The following is a 22,915-nucleotide window of genomic DNA, read 5'->3' on the forward strand; positions in this document are numbered from 1 at the left end:
CCTCCCTCTCATCCTCCTCTTCCCCTCCAACTCCTCCCTCTCCTCTTCCCTGTCCTGCTCTTCTTCCTCCCTCTCCTCCTCCCTCTCCTCCTCCCTCTCCTCCTCCTCCCTCTCCTCCTCCTCCCTCTCCTCCTCCTCCCTCCCCTCCTCCCTCCCCTCCTCCCTCCCCTCCTCCCTCCCCTCCTCCCTCTCCTCCTTCCTCTCCTCCTCCTCCTCCCCCTTCCTCTCCTCCCAACTCCTCCTCCTACTTCCTCTCCTCCTCCTCCCTCTCCTCCTCCTCCCTCTCCTCCTCCTCCCTCTCCTCCTCCTTCTCCTCCTCACACTCCTCCCTCTCCTCCTCCTCCCTCTCCTCCTCCTCCCTCTCCTCCTCCTCCCTCTCCTCCTCCTTTTCCTCCTCTTCCTCCTTTTCCTCCTCTTCCTCCTTCTCCTCCTCTTCCTCCTTCTCCTCCTCTTCTTCTTCCTCCTTTTCCTTCACAATTTTAAGTTAAAAAAATAATTTTAGAGAGTGTGAGTAGGGGAGAGGGAGGGAGAGGGAGAGGGAGGGGGAGAGAGAGAGAGAGAGAGAGAGAGAGAATGAATGAATGAATGAATCCCAAGCAGGCTCCACGCTCAATGTGGAGTCTGACACAGGGTTCAGTTCCACACACTGGGATCATGACCTGAGCCAGAATCAAGAGTTGGACACTCAACTGACTGAGCTGCCCAGGCCCTCCTCTCCTTTCCATTCTTTAATGAGAGTGCACATTACCTCAATCAGAGTCCAGAAAGCCTGAGGTTAGCAAGGCATGTGTGTTGGGGAGGAATCTTGATTTTCAGTTTTCTTCCTTTTCTTCCATCCTACAATTTCTGCCTCCTTATTTTTGGTAGCAACTGTCCTATTCCTCCAACAGCATTTTTTTTTATGTACAAAATGCTTTATAAGCATGGTATAATTATCCATACTGATATGCTGTGCTGTAGAACTTTGGAGAACAGACAATATAAATTGAAAAGAGCTGGGAATTAACTTATCTGTTTTGAAGAGATGTGGAGGGTGTGTGTGTGTGGGGGGGGTGTTGATTGTGGCTCAAAAATGGGTTCTAACTGCTATTTTTATTGTTGGCTTAACTGATTGTACCTTGAGTTCTTTACCCTTCATTTCTTTTCTAAGTGACTTGGTAAATGGTGTATTTGACTCCACCCCAAATATATTTACTCAAACATTTAAAATACATCTACATACTCACATAGCTGGGTGATTTGGGAAATACCAAAAACCCAAAAGAATTCCAGTTTTACTGAAAATATTGAGACTTATGTACCCTCTGGCAAGGAAGGTGGTTGAAAATCCGAGTAATTCTTTTATATACTGAACTACTCCTGTTAGACTGAATACAAAGTTACATCTATAGTATGGTGATTAAGGGAATTGGGAATTGGCTTTGGAGTTAGAACTTTTTTTTTTAAAGTTGATTTATTTTTGAGAGAGAGTGTGAATGGGGTAGGGCCAGAGATGGGGGTGGGGGTAGGATCTGAAGTGGGCTCCACACTGATAGCAGCAAGCCCCATGCAGGGCTTGAACTCAGGAGCATTCAAATCATGACCTGAGCTGAAGCTGGACACTCAACTGACTGAGCCACCCAGGCGGCCCTAGAGCTTGGTTTAATATTGGTCCTGCCACTTACAAGCTATCACTGTAGGAAAATTAGTTTTCTCAACAGCAAAATGGAGCAGTAACGCTGTTAGCCTACAGTTAGCTTACATCATTCTTCAGACTTCAGAAAATGTCTTGGGGAAGCTTTCCCCAACATGATGATCCCACCCTGAGTTTGGGCTAGAGACCCTTGTGATACACTTTCAGAGAAGGGTTTTCCTTTTCCCAGAGGTCCAATTGTGATTTACATGGGTACTTGTTTATTATTATTTGGTTAAACCCACCCCATTGCCCTACCCCACAATAGATTAAGTTTCATGAGGTAAGAGCCATCTATGTCTCTGTCCTTCACCACTGGATTCTCCATGCTTGGCTTCTGGTTGGCACTCAATATGTATTTAATGAAGGAGAGAAGGAAGGAAGGGAGGAAGGAACGAAGGAATGAAGGGAGGAATGAAGGGAGGAAGGGAGGAAGCAAGGGAGAGAGGGAAGGAGGAAGGATTTCCCATAGAAGATTCACTGAGATCATGTATAGAAACCACAGTATCTGTTACATAGTAAGAATTGAATAAATGTAACCTCACACAAAGAAGAATGCCAAAAAAAAATACCACCCAAACCATACCAAACTTCTGAACAACCAGAGCACATATCATGAAAGAAATAAAATGTTTATATGTTGTTGTCACCATTAAATGCTGATTTTTCAGGATGAGTCATGCTCCTGGAATAAGCAGCCATTGATTTCAGTTATTCCAAACAACAAAGGCTGAATTCTTGTTCATGTGACATTGTCAGTGAAAGTCAAGCTCACGGCTGCTCCTCACTCCCACGACTGCCTTGAAGCAATTAAGTACATAAACATAAACATGCTATACACGTCGTTTCTACTCAGAGCCCATGGGGTCAGAGTTAGACCACTCTGTCTCAGCCAGCTCTGGCTGCTACAACAAACTACCAAGTATAGACTCCGCGCCTTAAGCTGCAGATTGTTTTTTTCTAACAACCTGGAAAGCACAGACAGCACCGGATCCGCATGAAAAGTGGGGGAGACCCCTGGCTGGGCCACATAGGAATACTTTGGTTTCTAATTTGGAGGGATTAGAAAGAGGAGGAACAAGAGTGAAAGGGGGTGGTCTTGGGAGCTCGGGAGAGCCCCTTCACCTGCTAAGGTACTTATCTCAATGTGTTAACAGCGCCCGTGGCTGTACAGAGGCAACCTGGTTCATTATCAGCTGTTGGTAGAGCTGGGACTCTGCTGGCTGTGATTCTCCCACAGCCGTGTTTCAGACATTTGCTGCAGAGCCTCAGTTTACAGATAAGAGTTCAAGAGAGGTCAGCAGACTTGCACCAGGTCACACACTGGAACAGCGAGAGAACTCCAGACCCCTGACTCCTAGGTCTGCGTGTAAATCAAATTCTCTCTTTCTGTAGCTCTTAGTCCCTTTGGAGAAATGGCAGCCTAGGTCAGGGACAGAAGCCAGCTGGGAAACCCCAGCAGGATCCCAAGGGGGCAGGGCTCTGCCTCTACCTTTGCCGTCCTGGCCGGTGGACAGACCCAAGGCATTCAGGCATCAGAGGCCTCCGCGGACTATCCGATTCTCGCATTGCCATCCTGACAGTGAAGGCAGAGGGAAGGTGGCCCTTTCTAGAACAAACTGGCCTGGGGGGGTTGAGCCCCTCAGAAGACCAGATCCGGAAGTGGCCTTTGCCTTGCTCTGCACTTTCTAGCCCAGAAACCAGGTGGATGAGTCGGCCCTGCATGTGATGCAAGGCCCTGAAGCATGAGGATTTGCCAGACCCCAGCACATACCTGTTGTCTTTCCTGATCTGAGAGAGACAGAGACAGGTAAATAGAGAGAAAGAGCAAGAAAGAAAGAGAAGGAGACAGAGCTACAGAGAGAACCAAGCCACTGAGCTAGAGGTGCAAGACAGAGAGGTACACGGCAAGAGACTGGTGGACATAGAGACAGGGAGTGACAGGCGGGGAGAGGGAGAAACAGAAAAAGCGGAAGAGAGGAGAGAGAGTGGTGGGTATGGACAGACTGGCTGGTTGGTGTTGCGCCATCGCACGTGGTGACGTGGGATGGCAGTGGTGATATGCTGCCAGGGGTGATATCATCCGTGTTTATGTATGAAGCCGTGAAGGGCCAGGGAGGCAGAAAGATGAGAAGCCAGGTGAGGCAGCAGGTGTTGGAGGGCGAAAGACTGGACATGCAGGGCGTCTTCTGGCACATTTGATTCTGTTGGTTACAACAGGAAGCAGAGATGTGGGCTTGGACCCCCACTGCGCCCCCTCCTGCTCTCCCCACTCTGCCAGACAGCTGCCCCTACTAGGTCCTTGCCTCTGAGCCTTATTTATTGCTCCAAAATCTGAGGTTGGGAGGAATCCCTGCCAGGACTCTTGGGAGGAAGCTTCCGTGTAAATCCTGGACTTGGCCTCCAGCCATGGCCGCCGAACAGGATGATCAGTGGGAGAGCAGACCTTGATTTGTGCCACGGCAGCTTTTTAACACGTGGAGGGCGGTGTTTTATCTGAAATTCTTTCCTGCTACCTAGAGCTTTAAGTCTTGGCTTTATTCCTTCCCACTGGAGAAATGCTTTTAAAAACCCACACAAATTTCCTAATTCAACTCTGGCTATTTTAACCAGAGTTAAAAGAGCTCAGTAATAAAGCGGTTCCTGATTATTAAGAATTGCAGGGTTGGGAATGCAAGGATTACATCATCCGATCCTCACGCAATGTTATGAGGAAGGCACTGTAATTTCCCCCCTTTTACAGGTGGGGGAACCGAGGCTCAGGAAGGGGAAGAAATTTGCCGGGTCCCATGCCTGTATGCGCCAGAGCCTGACCTGTGTGGCCATGTCTCCCAGTCACCGTGTCACCGTGCAAACCCCAACCCCGCTGTACAGACGAAGCATGGAGACTCATCGGGTCTGATAAGTTGCCCAAAGTCCCACTGACAGAAAGTTGCAGAATAAGGATGTGTCCTTAGTCCTCTTTGTCTTCTGCTCTTACCTCTTGTGCATTGGGTTGGAGCCTTTCAGAGGCAGAGATTCCCTCCAGATGTTGTGCTTCATGAAGTCAGGAAACCCAAAACTCCATAGAATGGTCTGTACACTTAAAAATCGGCAAGGTGGGGGAGGGGCGCCTGGCTGGCTTACTCTGTAGAGCATGCAACTCTTGATCTCGGGGTGGTAAGTTCAAACCCCACGTTGGGTGTAGAGCTTACTTTTAAAAATCGGTAAGATGGGGCGCCTGGGTGGCTCAGTCAGTTAAGTGTCCAACTTCGGCTCAGGTCATGATCTCACGGCCTGTGGGTTTGAGCCCCATGTCAGGCTCTGTGCTGACAACTCAGAGCCTGGAACCTGCTTTGGATTCTGTCTCTCTCTCTCTCTCTGCCCCTCCCCCCACACGCTCTGTATCTCTCTCTCTCTCAAAAATAAATAAACATTAAAACATTTTTAAAGGGCAATATGGTAAATTTTATGTTATGTGTGCCTTACTCCATTTAAAAAATTTTTTAAAGGAAGGAAAAGCTTCAGTAGTCACCCTTTTAGGAATGGATAATGCACCCTCATGGAGTTGTGCTATTTTTATGATGGAGTTTCTCCTAATACCTCCACTAACCTTTCTTTTCCTCCCTCTTGTGGCTTCTGCATGTTCCTGGCTTTTATTACTTTGTGTCTTCTATGGCCATGTGGCCTTGTGTTTCCTGCCTTCTCTGTGTGCCTCATTCCTTCTACCTCATCCCCTCTCTTTATCTATCTGTCTATCTATCTATCTATCTATCTATCATGTATCTATATCCCTATCTATCCATCTATCATCTATCTATCTATGTATCTATCTACCATCTATCTAATTTCAAGTCAACCTTCCTAAGACAGAAGATAATATTGGGCAGCATCTAAAATCTGGTTCCCTGGAAACAGGTCTCAGATGAAGGCTTGCCTTGCAGAGATTTTTTCGGGAGAGTGTTTAGGGTTAGCACCATGGAGGAGTGAGGACGATAGGACTAGACAGAGAAGTTGAGCCATCATGCAGTCTCAACAAAGGCCTCAGCTGATCCGATGGCACACTCTGGAGCTGGGATAAGTGTTCACAGTTGTTCCCTTCAGGCAAGCAAGTTGAGTCTTTATACCTGAACACTGACCCATTGCTGGCTGTGGGGTAACCTTGGGGTGGGCGTGGTAGGGCATGACCTTGGGGGAGGTGGCTCCCTTCCACTGAGGGATATTCCCAGAGAGTGAGTCAGCTGGGATCCATAGCTACCATCCCTCCCAGCAGCTGAGGGAATGAGAGCCTCAGTCTTGAAGGAGACATCTGGGCGGTGCCCCACAGCAGCCTCTACCAATTAGCCACTCTCCAGAATACAGCAGAAGGGCCACCTTGGCTGCTCCTTGTCTCCCTTGTTCCATTTTACAAAGGGCTATATTTGCCCAGGTGCTAATTCCTGGTCCCATCAGGTGTGACTGAGGCTTCGTGTCATATGACATGGAGTGGCAGTCACGTGCAGGACCAGCCTGAGGCTTTGCTCAGAAGGGGCACAGCAAGGTCTTGAGGGACCCTGGCTGTTCGACATAGCCATAAGATGTCTCCAGTTTCTTAGAGTCCAGGAGAACTCCTGTAGTCCAACTTATTCCCACTATTTAAGGCGTGTTGACTCAGCTGTTACAAACAGAGATCTAAAGAGACTCTGAAGGTGGTGTCCAAATAGCATGATCATTCCCTCTCCGTTCCACAGTCAATGCCCCTTGGTGTCATCTGACCCTAAAGTCTGGCAATTGGACACTGAGGAAATGTCATAAGAGTGCAGGTCAGTCCGTACAGAGCCACAGCCCTGCCTGAACAAGGACATGCCATTTGTTGCTGGCCAGACTGCCATTTAGAATTCCCTAATTCCTCTGAAGTTTTCTTATGGACAGTTATTTTTCCTTCTGCTTTGTCAAGGTCTCTCTTTCTTCTCTAGCACTTTCTCTCCATGAAGTTAAAACAGAGGTGGAGACACACATATGCTACATAGTACCAATATAGCACCGTCAGTCAAACCGCCCTCTCTCCCTGCTGCAGCTAAGATGTGGCAGGTCTCCATTCCTCTCCTTCCCCCCTAATTGATTTCCCAATTCAGCCTCCTGGGATGGTGCTTTGGCTGCCTTTCCAAGTTCAGCCTCTCAACCTTAATTTAATGCTTCTCGGGTGGTGAGAACTTATGCTTCCCACCTACTAGTTGGCATCTGGCTGATTTTCTCAGCCTGAGGAATTTAGTTTCCTTAATGTCGAACCTTTGTACATTGCCTTTGAGTTGTCAAAAGTGATGCCATCCCCAGTCCTGAAGAGAGACCTTTCGGACAGTGTTGGCATTTGGAGGGGTCCAGTCATGGCTCGTACCACGATTATCAGCCACAAGATTTGCTCCGTCGAACCCAGGAGTCAAAGGGCCCTGGCTGGGAGTAGCTGGTGAATGCTAAAAGCAGGCTGGGTGATTCAGAGTCTGCTTAGCTCTGCCAGTCAGCCTGGTGTGAGGTCTTGGAGTAAAATTTTCCCACCTTCTTTTTCCAAGATTGAGCCAGAGTCTATTCTTGGAGCAGATAGCTTTTCAGCAGTGAGTTGGCAAATGTTTATGATTGATTTTTCACACATCCTTCCTGGACAGGAGACAATTTTTGTTATAATTAAAATTTAAATACAGGGTTATGATAACCCAAAGCACCTTAGGAGGGCTGCCCTGGCAGAAGAGGGACTGAGCGACATGGTGGAACAAGTCTTCTGTGCATTATTTCTTAAGCTCTACTCTCTTTAACTGACATGGTGGGTCACTATGAATAACCCACATTACCTTCAGTAAGCCACATGTCTCAGTCCTCGCCAGCTTATTAGCACAGATAAGGTGATTTCAAGATAAACATCCAGGTGATACAGGCATGTTGCCTTTGCTTCCTCCTGCTGGGCCTCCCCCGAGTCCCCCAGGGATGTCTCATGTGTATGAGAAACAGTCCCACTCAGGTTCTTTCATCCAAGTCTTTTCTTTTTTTTTTTTTTTTTTTTTTTTAATTTTTTTTTTTCAACGTTTTATTTTATTTTTGGGACAGAGAGAGACAGAGCATGAACGGGGGAGGGGCAGAGAGAGAGGGAGACACAGAATTGGAAACAGGCTCCAGGCTCTGAGCCATCAGCCCAGAGCCTGACGCGGGGCTCGAACTCACGGACCGCGAGATCGTGACCTGGCTGAAGTCGGACGCTTAACCGACTGCGCCACCCAGGTGCCCCAGTCTTTTCTTGAAATGTACCTCCAGCAGGCCCACTGAGGGCACCAACTTTCTGCGGGGGTCTTCTGTGACAAGTCTGGGCCCTCACCATGCTGCTGGGTGCTGGGCCCCTGGGGTTCTTGCACAAATGTGCCATTGTCCCTGCAGTGCGCTGGAGTTGGGCCCCTCTGCTGCAATGAGGAGAACATCCCTCTGCCCAGACTTACACTGAACTTGGCCATCAGGCCCCCACAGCAGTTCTACTTATACGCAGAGCCTCTGAGACCAGCATCAGTTAATCTTCCCCTATCAAGGCTCAAGCCATCGAGATATAAACCAGGGTCACTTCTCATGTCTCCAAGCTCATGAGAACTTAACTAAAAGGATCATGGGACCTCTAGACTTTTCTTCCCTATGCTCAAGGCTTAGGAAAGGCCCTGCATTGCTCTTGGAAAGGGGACAGCAACACAAGGAAAAGATGAACCAGCTGCTAAAAATCAGATTTCATGATTCATACTCAGGAACATCCATCAGTCAAGCTCTCCAAGCTGTTTTTCCAGTGATGTTGTATAAGCCACACGTGGTGGAGCGAATGGAGTTAGTTCATGCCAAATGAACCACAGCAAAAATGATGGCATCATGGACAATAATAAAATAATCAAGCAGCAACAGATGGAAAGGAAGAATTACAGTTATACGGAGGAACTGTTAGCTACATAAATTGTTTCGGGTCTTAGCTGGTCAAAACCAAACCCCATTCCGCTAGCTGAAGAGTAACGAGTACTATTCTTTTTTTTTTTTTTTTTTAAGCCAGAAACACTAGCCATTCAATCCTGCTGTCCAGCAGAATGGTCCTTCTGGGAGCATGGGGGGCAGGGCAGCAATTTCGTAGTATCACCCTGCCCCCCACAGGCATCCAAGAGCCCTGTTGGTTCACTGACACCTAATAAATCAGAACCAGGGGGAATCAGATGAATTTTTCTTTTGCGTTTTAGTTTCTTTTATTAATGGAACCTTTTAGAAATCTGTTTATATTTTTTCCTTGCACAAAATCACAATTTTTCACACAAAGGGAGCAGATGGTACTGAAAGCTGGAGATTGGGCCGGAATGCATCTCCCATAACTGGCACTAACAGAGCCTTGTCTTGGATGTAAAAGAACTCAAATCTAATTGCGGGGTTGGCTTTTCCAATTCTGTATAACTATGTGTTTGTCTGTGTTCTTTCCCCCCCCTCAAACTTAATGCTTCTCCTTGAGCTCCTGTCAAATAGAAATATGGGTAGAGTTGCAGAGACTGAGTTTTAAGACTGTAGTTTTTTTCTGGAATGGTGTCTCTAAGACCCTGAATGTCTCTCTAGCCCCCACTGAGTCCCTTGTTGAGGTGCCATATTTGGTGTCATGACCGCAGGTGACTGGGCAGAAGCTGGCACCTGAGTTAAAGGCAGCCAACAAGGTGGCCTCATGTGAGCCTCCTGCCTCTATATAGGATTATGATTAATTAGCCCAATGAGAATCTCTTTCTGAAAGATTTGAATATGACACATGCTCAAAGAGAGTGGAATATAAGTTCATGTAACTTCTGTACTGATTTATGACCACTGCCTATCACAGTACATGGTATGGCTACCCAATGAATATTTGATAACTAAATCAAATGCATGGACCCCTAACACAGAAGTGTTTTTTAAAAAAATCAATCTGCACCCATCTCCCTATATTCTACTTTTTTCTCCTGCCTCCAAGGAGCTTGGTCCCCACCTCGCACTCCCAGCCTTTAATGATTAGCAGAGACAAAGTGTGAGCAGGGCAGGGGCAGAGAGAAAAGGAGACACAGAATCTGAAGTAGGCTCCAGGCTCTGAGCTGTCAGCACAGAGCCCCACAGGGGGTTTGAACTCATGAACCGTGAGATCATGGCCTGAGCCAAAGTCAGACACTTAACTGACAGCCATCCAGGCGCCCCAATGATTATTTGAAATAGATTTTTTTAGGGCAGTTTTAGGTTTGCAGAAGATACAGAGATTCCCCATATACACCCTGCCCCAAACATGCACAGACTTCTCTACTATCAAAATTCCGCACTAGAGTGGGACGTTTATTATAATTGATAAACCTATATCAACACCTCATTATCACCCAAAGTCCATAGTTTATATCAGAGTTCACTCTCAGGTCTGTAAATTCTTTGCGTTTTGACAAACGTGCGGTGACATGTATTGCCATTAGAGTATCCTACACAATAGTTTCACCACCCTAAAAATCCTCTGTGCTTTACCGATTCATCCTTTCCTCCCCCAACTTCTGGCAACCACTTTTACCGTCTTTTACTTGCCTTTTACTGTCTCCATAATTTTGCCTTTTCCAGAATGTCATATAGTTGGAATCCTAAAGAAGGTTGCCTTTTCAGATTGGCTTTTTTCATTTAGTAAAAGTGCATTTAAGATCCCTCCTTGTGTTTTCATGACTTGATAGCTCATTTCCTTTTAACATTGAATAATACTCCATTGTCTGGATGTACCACAGTTTATTTATCCATTCACCTACTAAAGGTCATGTTGGTTATTTCCAAGATTTGGCAATTATTTATAAAGCTACTGTAAACATTTATTGCAGGTTCTTGTGTGGACATAAGTTTTCAACTTCTTTGAGTAAATACCAAAGAGTACGATTGCTGGATCATATGGTAAGAGTGTGTTTGGTTTTGTAAGAAAATGCCAGGCTGTCTTGCAAAGTGACTGTACCATTATGCGTTCTTGCCAGCGAAGAGTGGGAGTTACTATTGCATGACATCCTCACCAGCATTTAGTGTTGGCATTGTTTTGAATTTTGGCCGTGTTAATAGGTTTGAAGTGGTATCTCATTATTTTTTTTCATTTACAACATGATGTGGAATGGATTTTCATGTGTTTATTTACTATCTATATGTTTTCTTTGGTGAGATGTCTGTTCAGGTCTTCAGCCCATTTTTTTTTTTTTTTTTTTTTTTTTTTTACCAAGCAGCCTTGGTCTTTTTTTTTTTTTTTTTTTCAACATTTATTCTTCAGCCCATTTTTAAATCATTTTGTCTGATTCTTGTTGAGTCTTAGGAGTTCTTTGTATATTTTGGACACTACCTTTTTATGAGATATGTGTGTTACAAATATTTTCCCCCAACCTGTGGCTTGTCTTCTTATTCTCTTGACTTTTCTTCCTTTTTATGATGTTTTGCTTTGACAGGCAGTAGGGTGTAGCGTTTAATGTCCTAGAGGCCCCTGCCTGAGTTTCAGTCTTGGTTTTGCCACTTGGTTGGGCAATTAATCATTCTGTTCTGGCTCTCACTTTCCTTACCTGTGAAGTGGAGTTAATAATGCCACTCTGTAGAGATCTTCTGAGAAGTTAGAACTGCCCCAGTGTGTAGTTGGCTAGCACTGCATAAATGGTAGTCATTATTATTGGGAATTTTTTGGTTTTGCATAATCTGGACTCAGTCACTAATTGGGTCTTGCCTTCCACTGTTCTCTCCTTCACTCACTCCATTAGAGTCACATGGTCTCCACACCCACCTCAGGGTCTTTTTCTTTCTGTCTCCTCCCCCTCAGTGTTGCTTTCCCCAATATACTCTGTCATCTCATTATTCAGCGTTTTTGTCCATCATAAGCAGAAGCAGTCTAAAAGCACTGGGGTTTCTTCTTTTTATAGAAGTTGAGTCCATTGCTGCTGCGTGTCCCAGAGCGAGAGGGGTATGTGGAGAAGCAGTGGGGTGGGAAGGAGAGACTCCTAGAGACTGGGAGGGGAGGGATCTCCAGGTTTAGTGAACAGCAAGCACTGAACCCCGCCCTTCTAGAGTATTCCTGGGAGGTGACAAGATCTCAGGGAGACTGAGTGCCCTTAGACTTCTAAGAATCCTCACTCCCTGCATGGAATCTGTGAACCACAGAACCCCTAGAACCGAAGGTGCCACGGAGACTGAAGCAGATGGGACCTGGGCAGCAGGCAAGTGGGTTGTTGTTTGGGGAGACACTTTAGTACCCTCTGCAACCTGAAATTAGTTTCTCAGTATCAGCCTTGAGTAGCAGAGGCTAAACTTCCTGCCAGCTGACAGGGATAGGGGCTCAGAACCTGAGGGACATCGACTGGTGTCAATGCATAGCCATAGAATATAGAAAGGGATTTTTTTTTCCACTTCTGAGTCTGGATTTACCAACTATATGTAAAGTAAATCTATTCCCAAGTCCATCCTCGCCCATTGTAGCTTGAGACAATCCAGTTACTGGTAAAGTTGCCTTTCAGACACCTTTTAGCCCTCCTTTTTCCTGTGTCTTCCCTCTTTTCCTGCCTTGCCTATGCCTGTAATTCTTCAGGTGTCGGATGTAAGTTCCTTTCTCAGGTTACTTTCTTTTTTCCCCCTAAATGCAGCCTTAAAAATATGCAATGCCAAGATGCAAATTTAAAAAATTCTATATTTTTCGTCTTTCCCTAAAAATTGTTTTGCAAAAACAAGTTATGTGGGGTTTTTCCTTGTTAGGAAAAAGTGAAGAACAATACTATGCAATCTATTCTTGCACACGACCTGATTGTATAAAGTAGAATAGAATCTATAATGTAAGTTGCAAATTATACCTCAAAGTACAGTGAAAGTTACAAAATACGCTTTGGAAACAGCGTGGCTTGGGTTTTGTTTTGTCTTGCTTGTTTGTCTCAGACCACCCTTTTGAATTGTTTGCCTGCCTCGGACAAGGCTTGGTTGCTGTGGCGTTCAGGTCACATTGGTTCAGAAAGTGGTAGTCATTACTGCTGGTCAACAGAAATTTGTTTCTCTCCACTATCACATACATGGTTGGAATACTTTTCCTGGCCTCTTGTGGCCGGGTGAGACCTGCTACGTCATCCTGACCAATGAGTGATGTGTGGAAGTAATGTTTGCCACTTCCAGCAGAAGTGTTTGGTCTAAGACCCTCCAGGGATCTTAGCCCTTCCCTGGCATGGCAGCTGACAGTGTTGAAGATGGTGGCCGCTCTGTCAGCCTACCCCAAATTTATTAAGATTAGCAGAGCCTCCCCAAACAAACCATGGGATGGATTTTGAGCAAGAAATTAAACTTGGTTGTTTTAAGTGAGTGAGATCTGGGCATGTTTGTTATCATAGCCTCAACTAACTTATCCTGACTGATATCCCCATCAGGCTCTCTAAAGACACTGTTGCCAAACTGTTGAAACCAAAAGAAACATTCAGAACATTGGAACTGGCATATCTTCACAGACAAAATATTTTGCCTTGGCAAACATGTCCAGAAGGAAGTGGATGCTGCTATTTTTAGAGCATGAAGCAAATGTACTGTTTTGGAGTGTTCAGACAGATAAACATGCTCTCAAAATCATGTTCAAAATGTTCCACACATTGCCTGATTGGAAACATTAACAAAATATAAAAGTTGACAATGTTTCCTCTTGTGTGTTGTGTGCACACACATGAGAACACACTCACACACACAAGTATACAGTATAGCTAAGAATTCCTTTGCTGCAGGAAACAGGGCGTTTGATCAAATTCAGAAAAGTTAGAGTGACTGTTCAAGATCAAACTCTGGCATCATGGAGGCCACAAAAAGACCCAGTTCTTTGGGTTTTGTATCACCTGTTGTTGATCTGAGCCTTACAGAGTTTTGTAAAACCATGAAGAGCATTTGCAGATTCTTTCTCATTATCACAGTTGATAGAATTTCCACAGAATTCACTCTTCATTTCCTGTTGAATTTTCATTATCTTACCATCATCTGTTTTATCCCCTCATTTGTTTTTATTATATATTTTACCCTGCTGGGAAATGTTTGTCCAGTGTTAGGACATGCTTTTTAGCACTTGTATTTCTGCTATCTAATTTCAGGATTTCTATAAAGGATGATCTTAAGAGTTGAGTTGGAGGGAAGATTTGAACTAGAGTTACATTTCTACAAAGTAAGAAAATGCCAATTGTCCATATCAAGGGGCGTCTGGGTGGCTCAGTCGGTTAAATGTCTGACTTTGGCTCAGGTCACAATCTCATAGTTGGTGAGTTCAAGCCCCATGTCGGGTTCTGTGCTGACAGTTCAGAGCCTGGAGCCTGCTTTGGATTCTGTGTCTCCCTCTCTGTCTGTCCCTCCTCCACTCGCACTCTTTCTCTTACTGTCTCTTGAAAATAAATAAACATTAAAAAAATTTTTTTTAAAGGGATGGGGGTTGCAGATGGAGATTATGGGGACCAAAGTTCTCCCTGCTCCACAACCATGCCTGGGCACCATGACTTCATCCTGGAGAATCTTTATTCCAAAGACAGCGATTCCCCAGCTTTATTCTGTCTGTTCCTTTGAACAAGACTGTCACAAGCTCGTTTTTATATTGTCACAATGAATGGAGAGAATAACAGATTTGGTATCAGATCAGTTAACTGTGAGACTTTGGATAAGTTACTTAGCTCCTTTGATGGAGAATAATGATAGATCTTTACTGACTTATGATAAAAATTATGCAAGATCACATCTAGGAATGGCTCTTTTATGCTGAGGGCTCAAGAAATGCTTAATTCCATTCTTACAGTTAATGGGGGGAGGTTAAATGGGCAAGTTCTGAAGTCACACAGCTGGGTTCAAATCCCCATTTCTTCTTTTTTCCAGTTGTGTTGAAACTTTTGGCAAGTCCCTTCTCTGAGTCTCCCTTACCATGTCTACAAATGAAAGATAAGATGGGACCTGATATATTGTGGAGATTAAATGAGATAGTGCATATCCAGCCTTTGGTATGTTGCAAACACTAAAGAAATGGTAGTTTTCATCAGCTTCGTTATCAGATACAAGTTTCTCTTTTCATATCCAGTCTTGTATTTTCCAGTATAAGCCCACAAACCCTGATCTGAAAACCTTGAGGCCGTGTGTGTTTTGGAATTTGGAATGCTATGGAAATTAGACTCATAATGTGATGTATATACCATACACCCCCCCACATAAAACGCACGCACGCGCACACACACACACACACACACACGCCAGCAGTGTCTGCGATAACACTTCATGATCAGCTCATTACTGCAGTGAAATATTTGAATGTTCATGCTAAGTGGGATGTGGGATAAATAAAGGATATAAATAACCCTATGTCAGCTCAAGTCCACTTTTGCTGCCAAATGAATTTGTGCCAAAGTGAATGAAAAAAAATTCTGGAACCTGAAACTTTTTTGGAATTCAGATACCTGTGTAGTCACTCTCGGTTTTTTTCCTCCCATTCTGTGTTGTAAAGCTATTTCTATCACCTGTTTCTAGTCTAAGCTGTGCTTCTCTTACATTTCTGTGTTTTTATTTAATCCTTCAAGGCTTCCTTTGAACTCTTAGCCCTCCTGCCTTGACATCCTGTGTTTTCTTGCTCCTTCTTATCGCCGTCTCTATTCTTTCCCTCCACTTGGATCGCTCCTCCTTTTTCTGGGGTTTGCACACTACTGGCGTAAAGCCTGTTTTCACTTTCTTAGTTTCTTTTTTCTTTCTGGTACATTCTCTCTCATTCCCCCTTCCTCCCCTCTGCTGGGGATTTCAGTCTTGCTTCTGCGATGCCAGCTCTTGGCCTCTTTTCTTGTGTATCCTCTTGTCTCTACTGTTTCCTCTCTGCCCCTTTCTTTGTTCATTGGTTGTTGCCCTTGGTTCCCACCCCAACTACCATACCATCATCCTTCTCCTTTAATTCCTTCGTCTCCTCTAGATATCATTCTTTGTCCACTCATTACTGTGCAATGCCAATAATATCATTATGATAATTTATTGAGTTCTTACTGTGTACTAAGCACTTTACATGGATCGTTAAATTTCATCCTTATTGCAAACCATTAGGTGGGGACTCTCTTAATCCTCATATTTCAGATGAGAAAATTCGGGCTAAGAGATAAAGCGACTTGTTCAAGTAGTCAAGGAACAGAAATGGAATTCAAACCCCACTGCATTGAATCTTTGCATTTAATACTTGTTGCATTAAACTAATTCCAAAGCTCATGATTTCAATCACTATGCCTATATTTTCTCTATTACGGTGGATATTATCATCCAAGTTTCTTCATTTATCTTTTCTTTCTAGGTGCTTATAGTTTTTTAATGTGACTTACCTCTGCCTGCCTACTTCAGTATGCCATTTAACTTGGATGGTGTGTCCAGATTGGCCCCTTCCTATGGTTGATATCTTGGCCCTTATCTTTCCCTGGTGACGCATTGGGATTTCATAACCCCAATACTTACTGGGACTTTAGGAACAGTCCCAATTTCAAATATTCCCATTCCCACAAGCCACTGAAATGTTTGGGAAATAGATGTTGGGCAACAGCAACAGCATTTGCTTTCGCTGTTACCTTCTACGTGCCTCAGAACACACCATTCAAAGTCACATCTTGGCAAAACGGTTTCATATCGTAGGCTTTGCAGCTATGTGCGAATCACTGAATCGATGATTACTATGTTAGTCAGGCGAGGCTCCACTGTGCTGCAGTAAAATAAACCCCACATTTCTGGTTTAATACAACAAAGATGGGTGTCTCTTTCACACCACAGTCAGATGTGGTTCTGGTGGCTCTTCGTTACTGCTTGAACAGTGACTCAGAGGTCTGGGGAACTTGGGTCTTACAACTCCACCATCTATCTCAACGTTCTTTACTTCTAGCCACTTGGGTGGGGGAGCGGGTATGGCATATTCATGGACTATTACGCTCAAGACCAGTCATCGTCAACCTCATTTTTCAGATGAGGAGACAAGTTCATTGCCAAGGTTTTCTACCCTAGTAAGTGGTAGATTCCAGACTAACATCACAGCTCTGACTATTGATTCCACTACATTTTTTTCTAACTAGAAATATTTCATCTATGCTTAGGTTTCCTGTCTAGATTCACTTAGTCTCAGTAAGCTATTAGAATTGCCCTTCTTTTTTCTTGGTAATTTCAGCAGAGGTTCCAGGGAGATACCCCTCCCCCCCCCCACCCATTGGTTGTGCTTGGGCCACATGTCCATCTTCAAACCAATTGCCATAAGCCAGACAATGTGATCTTCTGATGGGTCAGATCTGTGTCCTGTATCTAACTCTAGCATGGAGAAAATAGAAAAAGAGGGCGTCTTCACCTCTACAGTATGTAGCGGGAACCATGGGGAACTATTTCCCTAAATAAATCCAGAATACTATTACTGAAAGAAAAGGCAATAGATATCAGGCAGGCAAATCAAGGTAAGATCCAGCTAGCTGAGCAACTGAATGGAGAAGGAAATATAAGACAGAATTAGTGACTAGAGAAATGAGTTAATGGGCACATGACACAGACCTGACCAGTCAGAACTCTGCATTGTCTGGGCCATCGTTACTGGTCTGAGGATTAGCAGGTGGTCCAGGCCCAACCAATGAGAGCCCTCCCTGGAGTAAATGAACAAATGATGCCTCTTTGGTGAAGGATGAGGGAATCGTTCCAAATGATGAAAAGTGAATTTAGGACAAGTTGACAGTCCAATGAAGATAAATTTTGCACATTGCATAGTTTTGCAACGGGGTTCATCTTGCTTGGGGTGTATTTTCAAGGGCCCAGAACATTTCTGGTGCAGAAATGATCCCTGTCTCCCTCTCCGCATTTGATTTCTGTCAATCCCATTGGAGTGGAACAGCCTTAGGCTGTAGCCAGCTTACCCCCACTCAAGGAATTCCATGAAGAGAAGGTGGTCCCTTCTTCCCCCTTCCCCCTCAATGTTTACCCCTTTCCTTCAATTTCCATGGACCTCATTCTCCTCCTTAGAAAATGCCTTCCCATCAATGAGGCTGAAAAACAGCCAGGAGGCCTATCAGTACTCACTTCCGTGGGCAAAGTGACTTGTGCAGTGCTAGGCCTGAAGTTCGTTTATCTCTCCCTGAGTCAACGAGATTTTGACTATAGGCCTTTCTGCTATGTTCCTCCAGAGAGAGGTAAACTGCCTTTAAGTAATTGCTGAAGAAGGCATAAACCAGGGAAATTTGATTTGAGTATGCAATTTGAATCGGGAAATGCTCGTATAAATAACCGAAGCAGCTGAATGCGGCAGGTTTGTGCTCTATAGATTTTTTTTTTTTTTTTTAACTCAGGGTCTTCAGAATAGAAGTTTTGCTGCAGCAGCTTAAACTATCCCAGGACTTTTTGGTCTGATCTTGTGCTAGTTTGGCATCATTAACCGCCAGTCTGGAGTTTGGTAAGTTGATGTTGCCTAATTAACCTATATGATTGGAAGGAGGGAGTGGAAATTCTTGAACCCACAAACGGTGCTATAATCGGGAGCAGTGACACAGTCTTAAAAACCAAAACAAAACAATTTTGAACTAGGAAAGAGTTTGGATTTATCTAGCACAACTTCACCAGTGAGGGAATTAGGAGCCAGAAACGGTAAATCACTTGCTAGTGGTCACTGAGACTTTGGAAATTTCATGGTCACCTTTTCCTGCAGCAACAAACAACTCCACATCCCAGAGGTGTGAGTGTTCAGCTTATATTACATTGGAGCTGCAGGTTACCCAGGATTCTCCTGAGCTGTCCTGACCTGGCCTTATTCCACATGTCTTCTCAGGGAACAGCCACCTTCTGGGGCATGTGATTCTCATGGTGGGCAAAGCTCAAGACCAAACCACAGGAGCGTGTTTATACCTCCCTTTGGAGATAGCTACGCCCTTTGGAGTGTCACATCTGCTCACATTCTATTGATCAAAACACAGGCCACCAAGCCTAAGGACAACAGGGTGGCGATGATACTCTACCTTGTGGGAAGCATGGCAAGAGAGAGCAGGATACAAATAATTGTGGATAGGGGCACCTGAATGACTCAGTCAGTTGCGTGTCCAACTTCGGCTCAGGTCATGATCTCGTAGTTCGTGGGTTCAAGCCCCACGTCAGGCTTTGCACTGATGGTGCAGAGGCTGCTTTGAATTCTCTCTCTCCCTCACTCTGCCGTTCCCCCACTTCCACTCTTTCTCTCACTCAAAAACAAATATTAAAAAAATAATGATAAAATACCAGCAGATCATTGTGGATAAATAATGCAATCCACCACCAGAAATCCTTGTAGTGTAGAAAGTCCTTGCAGTGATGAAAGTCCAAGAAGAAATGTGAAAACTGAGGGGCACTTGGGTGTCTCAGTTGGTTAAGCGTCTGACTCTTGATCTCAGCTGGGGTCATGATCTCATGGTTTGTGGGACCAAACCGCGCACCAGGCTCTGCACTGACAGCACAGAACCTATGTCAGATTCTCTTGCTCCCTCTCTCTCTGCCCCTCCCCTGCTCACACTCTGTCTGTCTCAAAATTAAACATTTTAAAAAATGTGAAAACGAGAAAGTCTACTGAAAGTTTGCTGAATCCACATATTCTTTTGATGATGCTACCTATTTTGATTAATCACTAGATTTGCCCTGTGACATAAACTTACTGAGTGTTACCCCCAGATTCCTTCTTCGTGTCTACTCATCTCATCTAATGATCACCCAAATTCTTATTTCTACTTCCTAAATATGCCTCAAAAGTCTAGTCTTTCTTCCCATGCTTCATTTCTCAGGTCACCTGCTTTTGTATTTCTTTGTTTGTTTTTCCAATCCGAGTTCTGCACTGTGGCCAGAGGAACCCTATTCGTATCATATCTAGGTCACCCCCTTGCCTAACGTCCTCCCACAGATAAAAGGATAGAATGCTATATACTTCTTCCGGCGTACCAAATGTTCCAGAATGGTGCAGCCTCTGCACCATTGAGTTCTTGCCACTCCCCAGCCTTGTGTCCAACATTTATTTATCTAAGATTGACCAGCCAGTTTGCAGATTAACCAGATTAACAAGGAGGCAGGACTCAAGACCTGCTCATGCCTCCACTGGGACTTGCTATGTAGGCAAGAGCTAAGTAAGGACTAATGGCTGGTTCCCAGGGGGCAGCGGGGCAGAACGCAGCCTGGATCACAGATGCTCTGTTTACAGAACATCCTTCCATAAGGCTTATCCTTCCATAAGGCTCAGCAACATAATGGACTCCTTGCTTCCCAACACCGTGGGACCAGTAAATAAGGCTCATCACTTGCCACTACGTAAGCCCCATTGGGCAGTCCCGGGACTCTGTCATGTTTTAAGTAAGGGTCACCTACTCTCAGATATTGGAGAGTTGACTCTCGTTTTGTTTTGATTGTGATTTGGGGTTATTCCGACCGTCTTGCCTCCATCACCCTATGAATGAGGTGGTGATTGTGCTTGGAATTAGCTGGAAATTTCACTGTCTGGAAGTGACTGTGCATTTGCTCCTGTTCAGTAGTTCTTTGTGGCTGTGATGCATTTTACCTCCCAATTTTTCAGTCCTCTACCCTTCAGCCTGCTCATGCTTTTCTGCCTTTGTTGATCTAGAAAACTCCTGTCAATATTTTGAACCTAGTTCACAGCACATCTCTGTTGAAAGCTCCATCCTCCCCGGAAAATTGTGTCCTCCCCTAAGCTCTTATACTGCCCTGCACATGGCCACCTTCATTCATTGAGCCAATTAATAGTTGTTAAGAGTTTGGGGTGCCTGGGTGGCTTAGTCATTTGAGCCTCCCACTCGTGATCTTGGCTCAGGTCATGACCTCACAGTCATGAGATTGAGTCCTGTGTCAGGCTCCGCACTGAACATGGAACCTGTTTGAGATTCTCTCTCTCCATATCTCTATCTCACTGCCCTTCCACTGCTCTCTCTCTCTCTCTCTCTCTCTCTCTCAAAAACCCAAATATATAGTTGTGAAGGGTGTACTATGTGCCAGGCACTGTGCCAGGCACTGGGAGTACAATTGCGCATGAGTAGACAAAGTCCCTGCTGTCAGGATACCCACTGACTAGTGGGAATACGATGTCCAACGAACCAGTAAATGCGCCAGATGGTTGTCAATGGAGAGAGTGCTGAGCAGCAAATAAATATGGTGATGAGCTAAAAAGAACTGGGGGAAGCCACTGAGTGAAGCCAGGAAAAACCTTTTTGAGGAAGTAATATTTCAACAGAGGCCTGAAAGGTGAGAAAGAACAAGGCTAGGAAATGGATGGAGGAAGAGCAGGTGCAGAAGGCAGTAGCAAGGACAGAAGGCCAGAGGCAAGAGAGGGCTTGATGGGCCTTGAGTGTCGACAGCAATCAGGAGATTGGGTGGGACAGACCACGTGGGAGCTTGTCAGCCCTAACAGGGATTCTGGGTTCCAGTCTAAAAGCAGCAGGAAGACTGGGAAGGGTTTTAAACAGAGAAATGGCATGATGTGATTCACCACTTTAAAGTGTTTTTTAAATTAATTAATCAATTATTTAATTACATCCAAGTTAGTTAGCATATAGTGCAATAATGATTTCAGGAGTAGATTCCTTTGCCCCTTACCCATTTAGCCCATCCCCCCTCCCACAATCCCCCCAGCAACCTTGTTTGTTCTCCATATTTAAGAGTCTTTTATGTTTTGTCCTGCTCCTTGTTTTTATATTGTTTTTGCTTCCCTTCCCTTATGTTCATCTGTTTTGTCTCTTAAATTCCTCATATGAGTGAAGTCATACGATATTTGTCTTTTTCTGACTAATTTCACTTAGCATAATACCCTCTAGTTCCATCCCCGTAGTTGCAAATGGCAAGACTTCATTCTTTTTGATTGCCGAGTAATACTCCATTGTGTGTGTGTGTGTGTGTGTGTGTATATACATATGCATATATACGTAAATCCATATACATGTACATATATATACACATATACATACATACACATATATATGTACATATATACGTATGTATATATACGTATACATATATATACATATATATATACATATATATGTAGCACATTTGAATCTCAACTCAGTCCCCTGGTAACTGTGAGATTTGAACTCTCTAGGAGATTTGTTTGGGTTACTCAAATGGAACACAGAATTTTTTTTAATTGCTTTTCAGGATCATTATATAACACGTAATGAATCTGCCTGCCATGTACATATATATATATACACACACACACCACATCTTCTTTATCCATATTCATCCATCAATGGACATTTAGGCTCTTTCCATACTTTGGCTATAAAGGTTTTTTTTAATGTTTATTTTTGAGAGAGAGAGAGACAGACAGAGTGTGAGTGGGGGAGGACAGAAAGAGAGGGAGACACAGTGTCTGAAGCAGGCTCCAGGCTCTGAGCTGTCAGCACAGAACCCGATGTGGGGCTCGAACTCATGGACTGAAAGATACTGACCTGAGCCAAAGTCGGAGGCTAAACTGACTGAGCCACTCAGGTGCCCTCTGATTCACCATTTTAAAACATTACCTGGGTTGCAATGGGAAGCAGGCATAGACAAAAAATAAACACACACACACACACACACACACACACACACACTCTTTTTTTTTTCTTAAGAGTTGCTCTTACGGAGCTGGTGCCTTGCCCCAGGATAGTGACCATGTGCCTACAAAGGCGTGGAGAGCATCAAGAGCTATTCTGGTGACAGAACCAACAGAATGGGTCTAATAGAAGGAGACGACTCACAGATGACTCCCTAGTGTTTGTCATGAGCAGTCAGACAGATGGAGAGGCTTTACTGAGATATGGAAGATAGGAGAGAAGTATGGCATTGGATAAGACTAGAACTCCGTTGGAGACCTCTAATAAGTTGGAGACTCCTATTACTGGGCCAAGCTGTCTGTCTTCTGCCAGACCGCGGTGTCTCTCCAGTGTTGAGCACAGTGCTTGACACGTACCGGGTGCTCAAAAAGTATTTGTTGAACGGGGAGTCTAAATGATATGCTTAAAAGCTACAGATGACTAATGGCTTCTAGAACAACAGACGATCCAAAGTCTGTAGCAGTGGCTAATTAAACCATTCCCATCTGATGTCCAAAATATTGTATGCTAGAGACCCCCCCCCCTTCTCTCCCCATTAATTGAACAGGCCCTGTCTTTTTTGCTCTTGTAGTCCATTGTTCTTCAAATGTAATTAGCCCTTGTGTTTTGACAGTAAACGAGACTCCCCGTACTTTGATAAATGGCTTGTTTCTGGGAAAAGAGTATTTGTGAATACAAAACCAGG

The 22,915-nt window shown here is 44.5% G+C and overlaps 1 long non-coding RNA gene across 2 annotated transcripts in view; it reads left to right on the forward strand.

Moving 5' to 3' along the window:
• Positions 1-22,915, forward strand: part of LOC123588855 — a 120,974-nt gene that overhangs the window by 23,580 nt on the left and 74,479 nt on the right. For both annotated transcript variants that reach the window (XR_006708038.1, XR_006708039.1), the window contains exon 2: positions 17,962-18,065. This is a non-coding gene — a long non-coding RNA (uncharacterized LOC123588855). The remainder of the gene's footprint in view (positions 1-17,961; positions 18,066-22,915) is intronic.

Source organism: Leopardus geoffroyi, chromosome E3 (assembly GCF_018350155.1).
Source record: "Leopardus geoffroyi isolate Oge1 chromosome E3, O.geoffroyi_Oge1_pat1.0, whole genome shotgun sequence".
In the NCBI taxonomy this organism is placed as follows: domain Eukaryota; kingdom Metazoa; phylum Chordata; class Mammalia; order Carnivora; family Felidae; genus Leopardus; species Leopardus geoffroyi.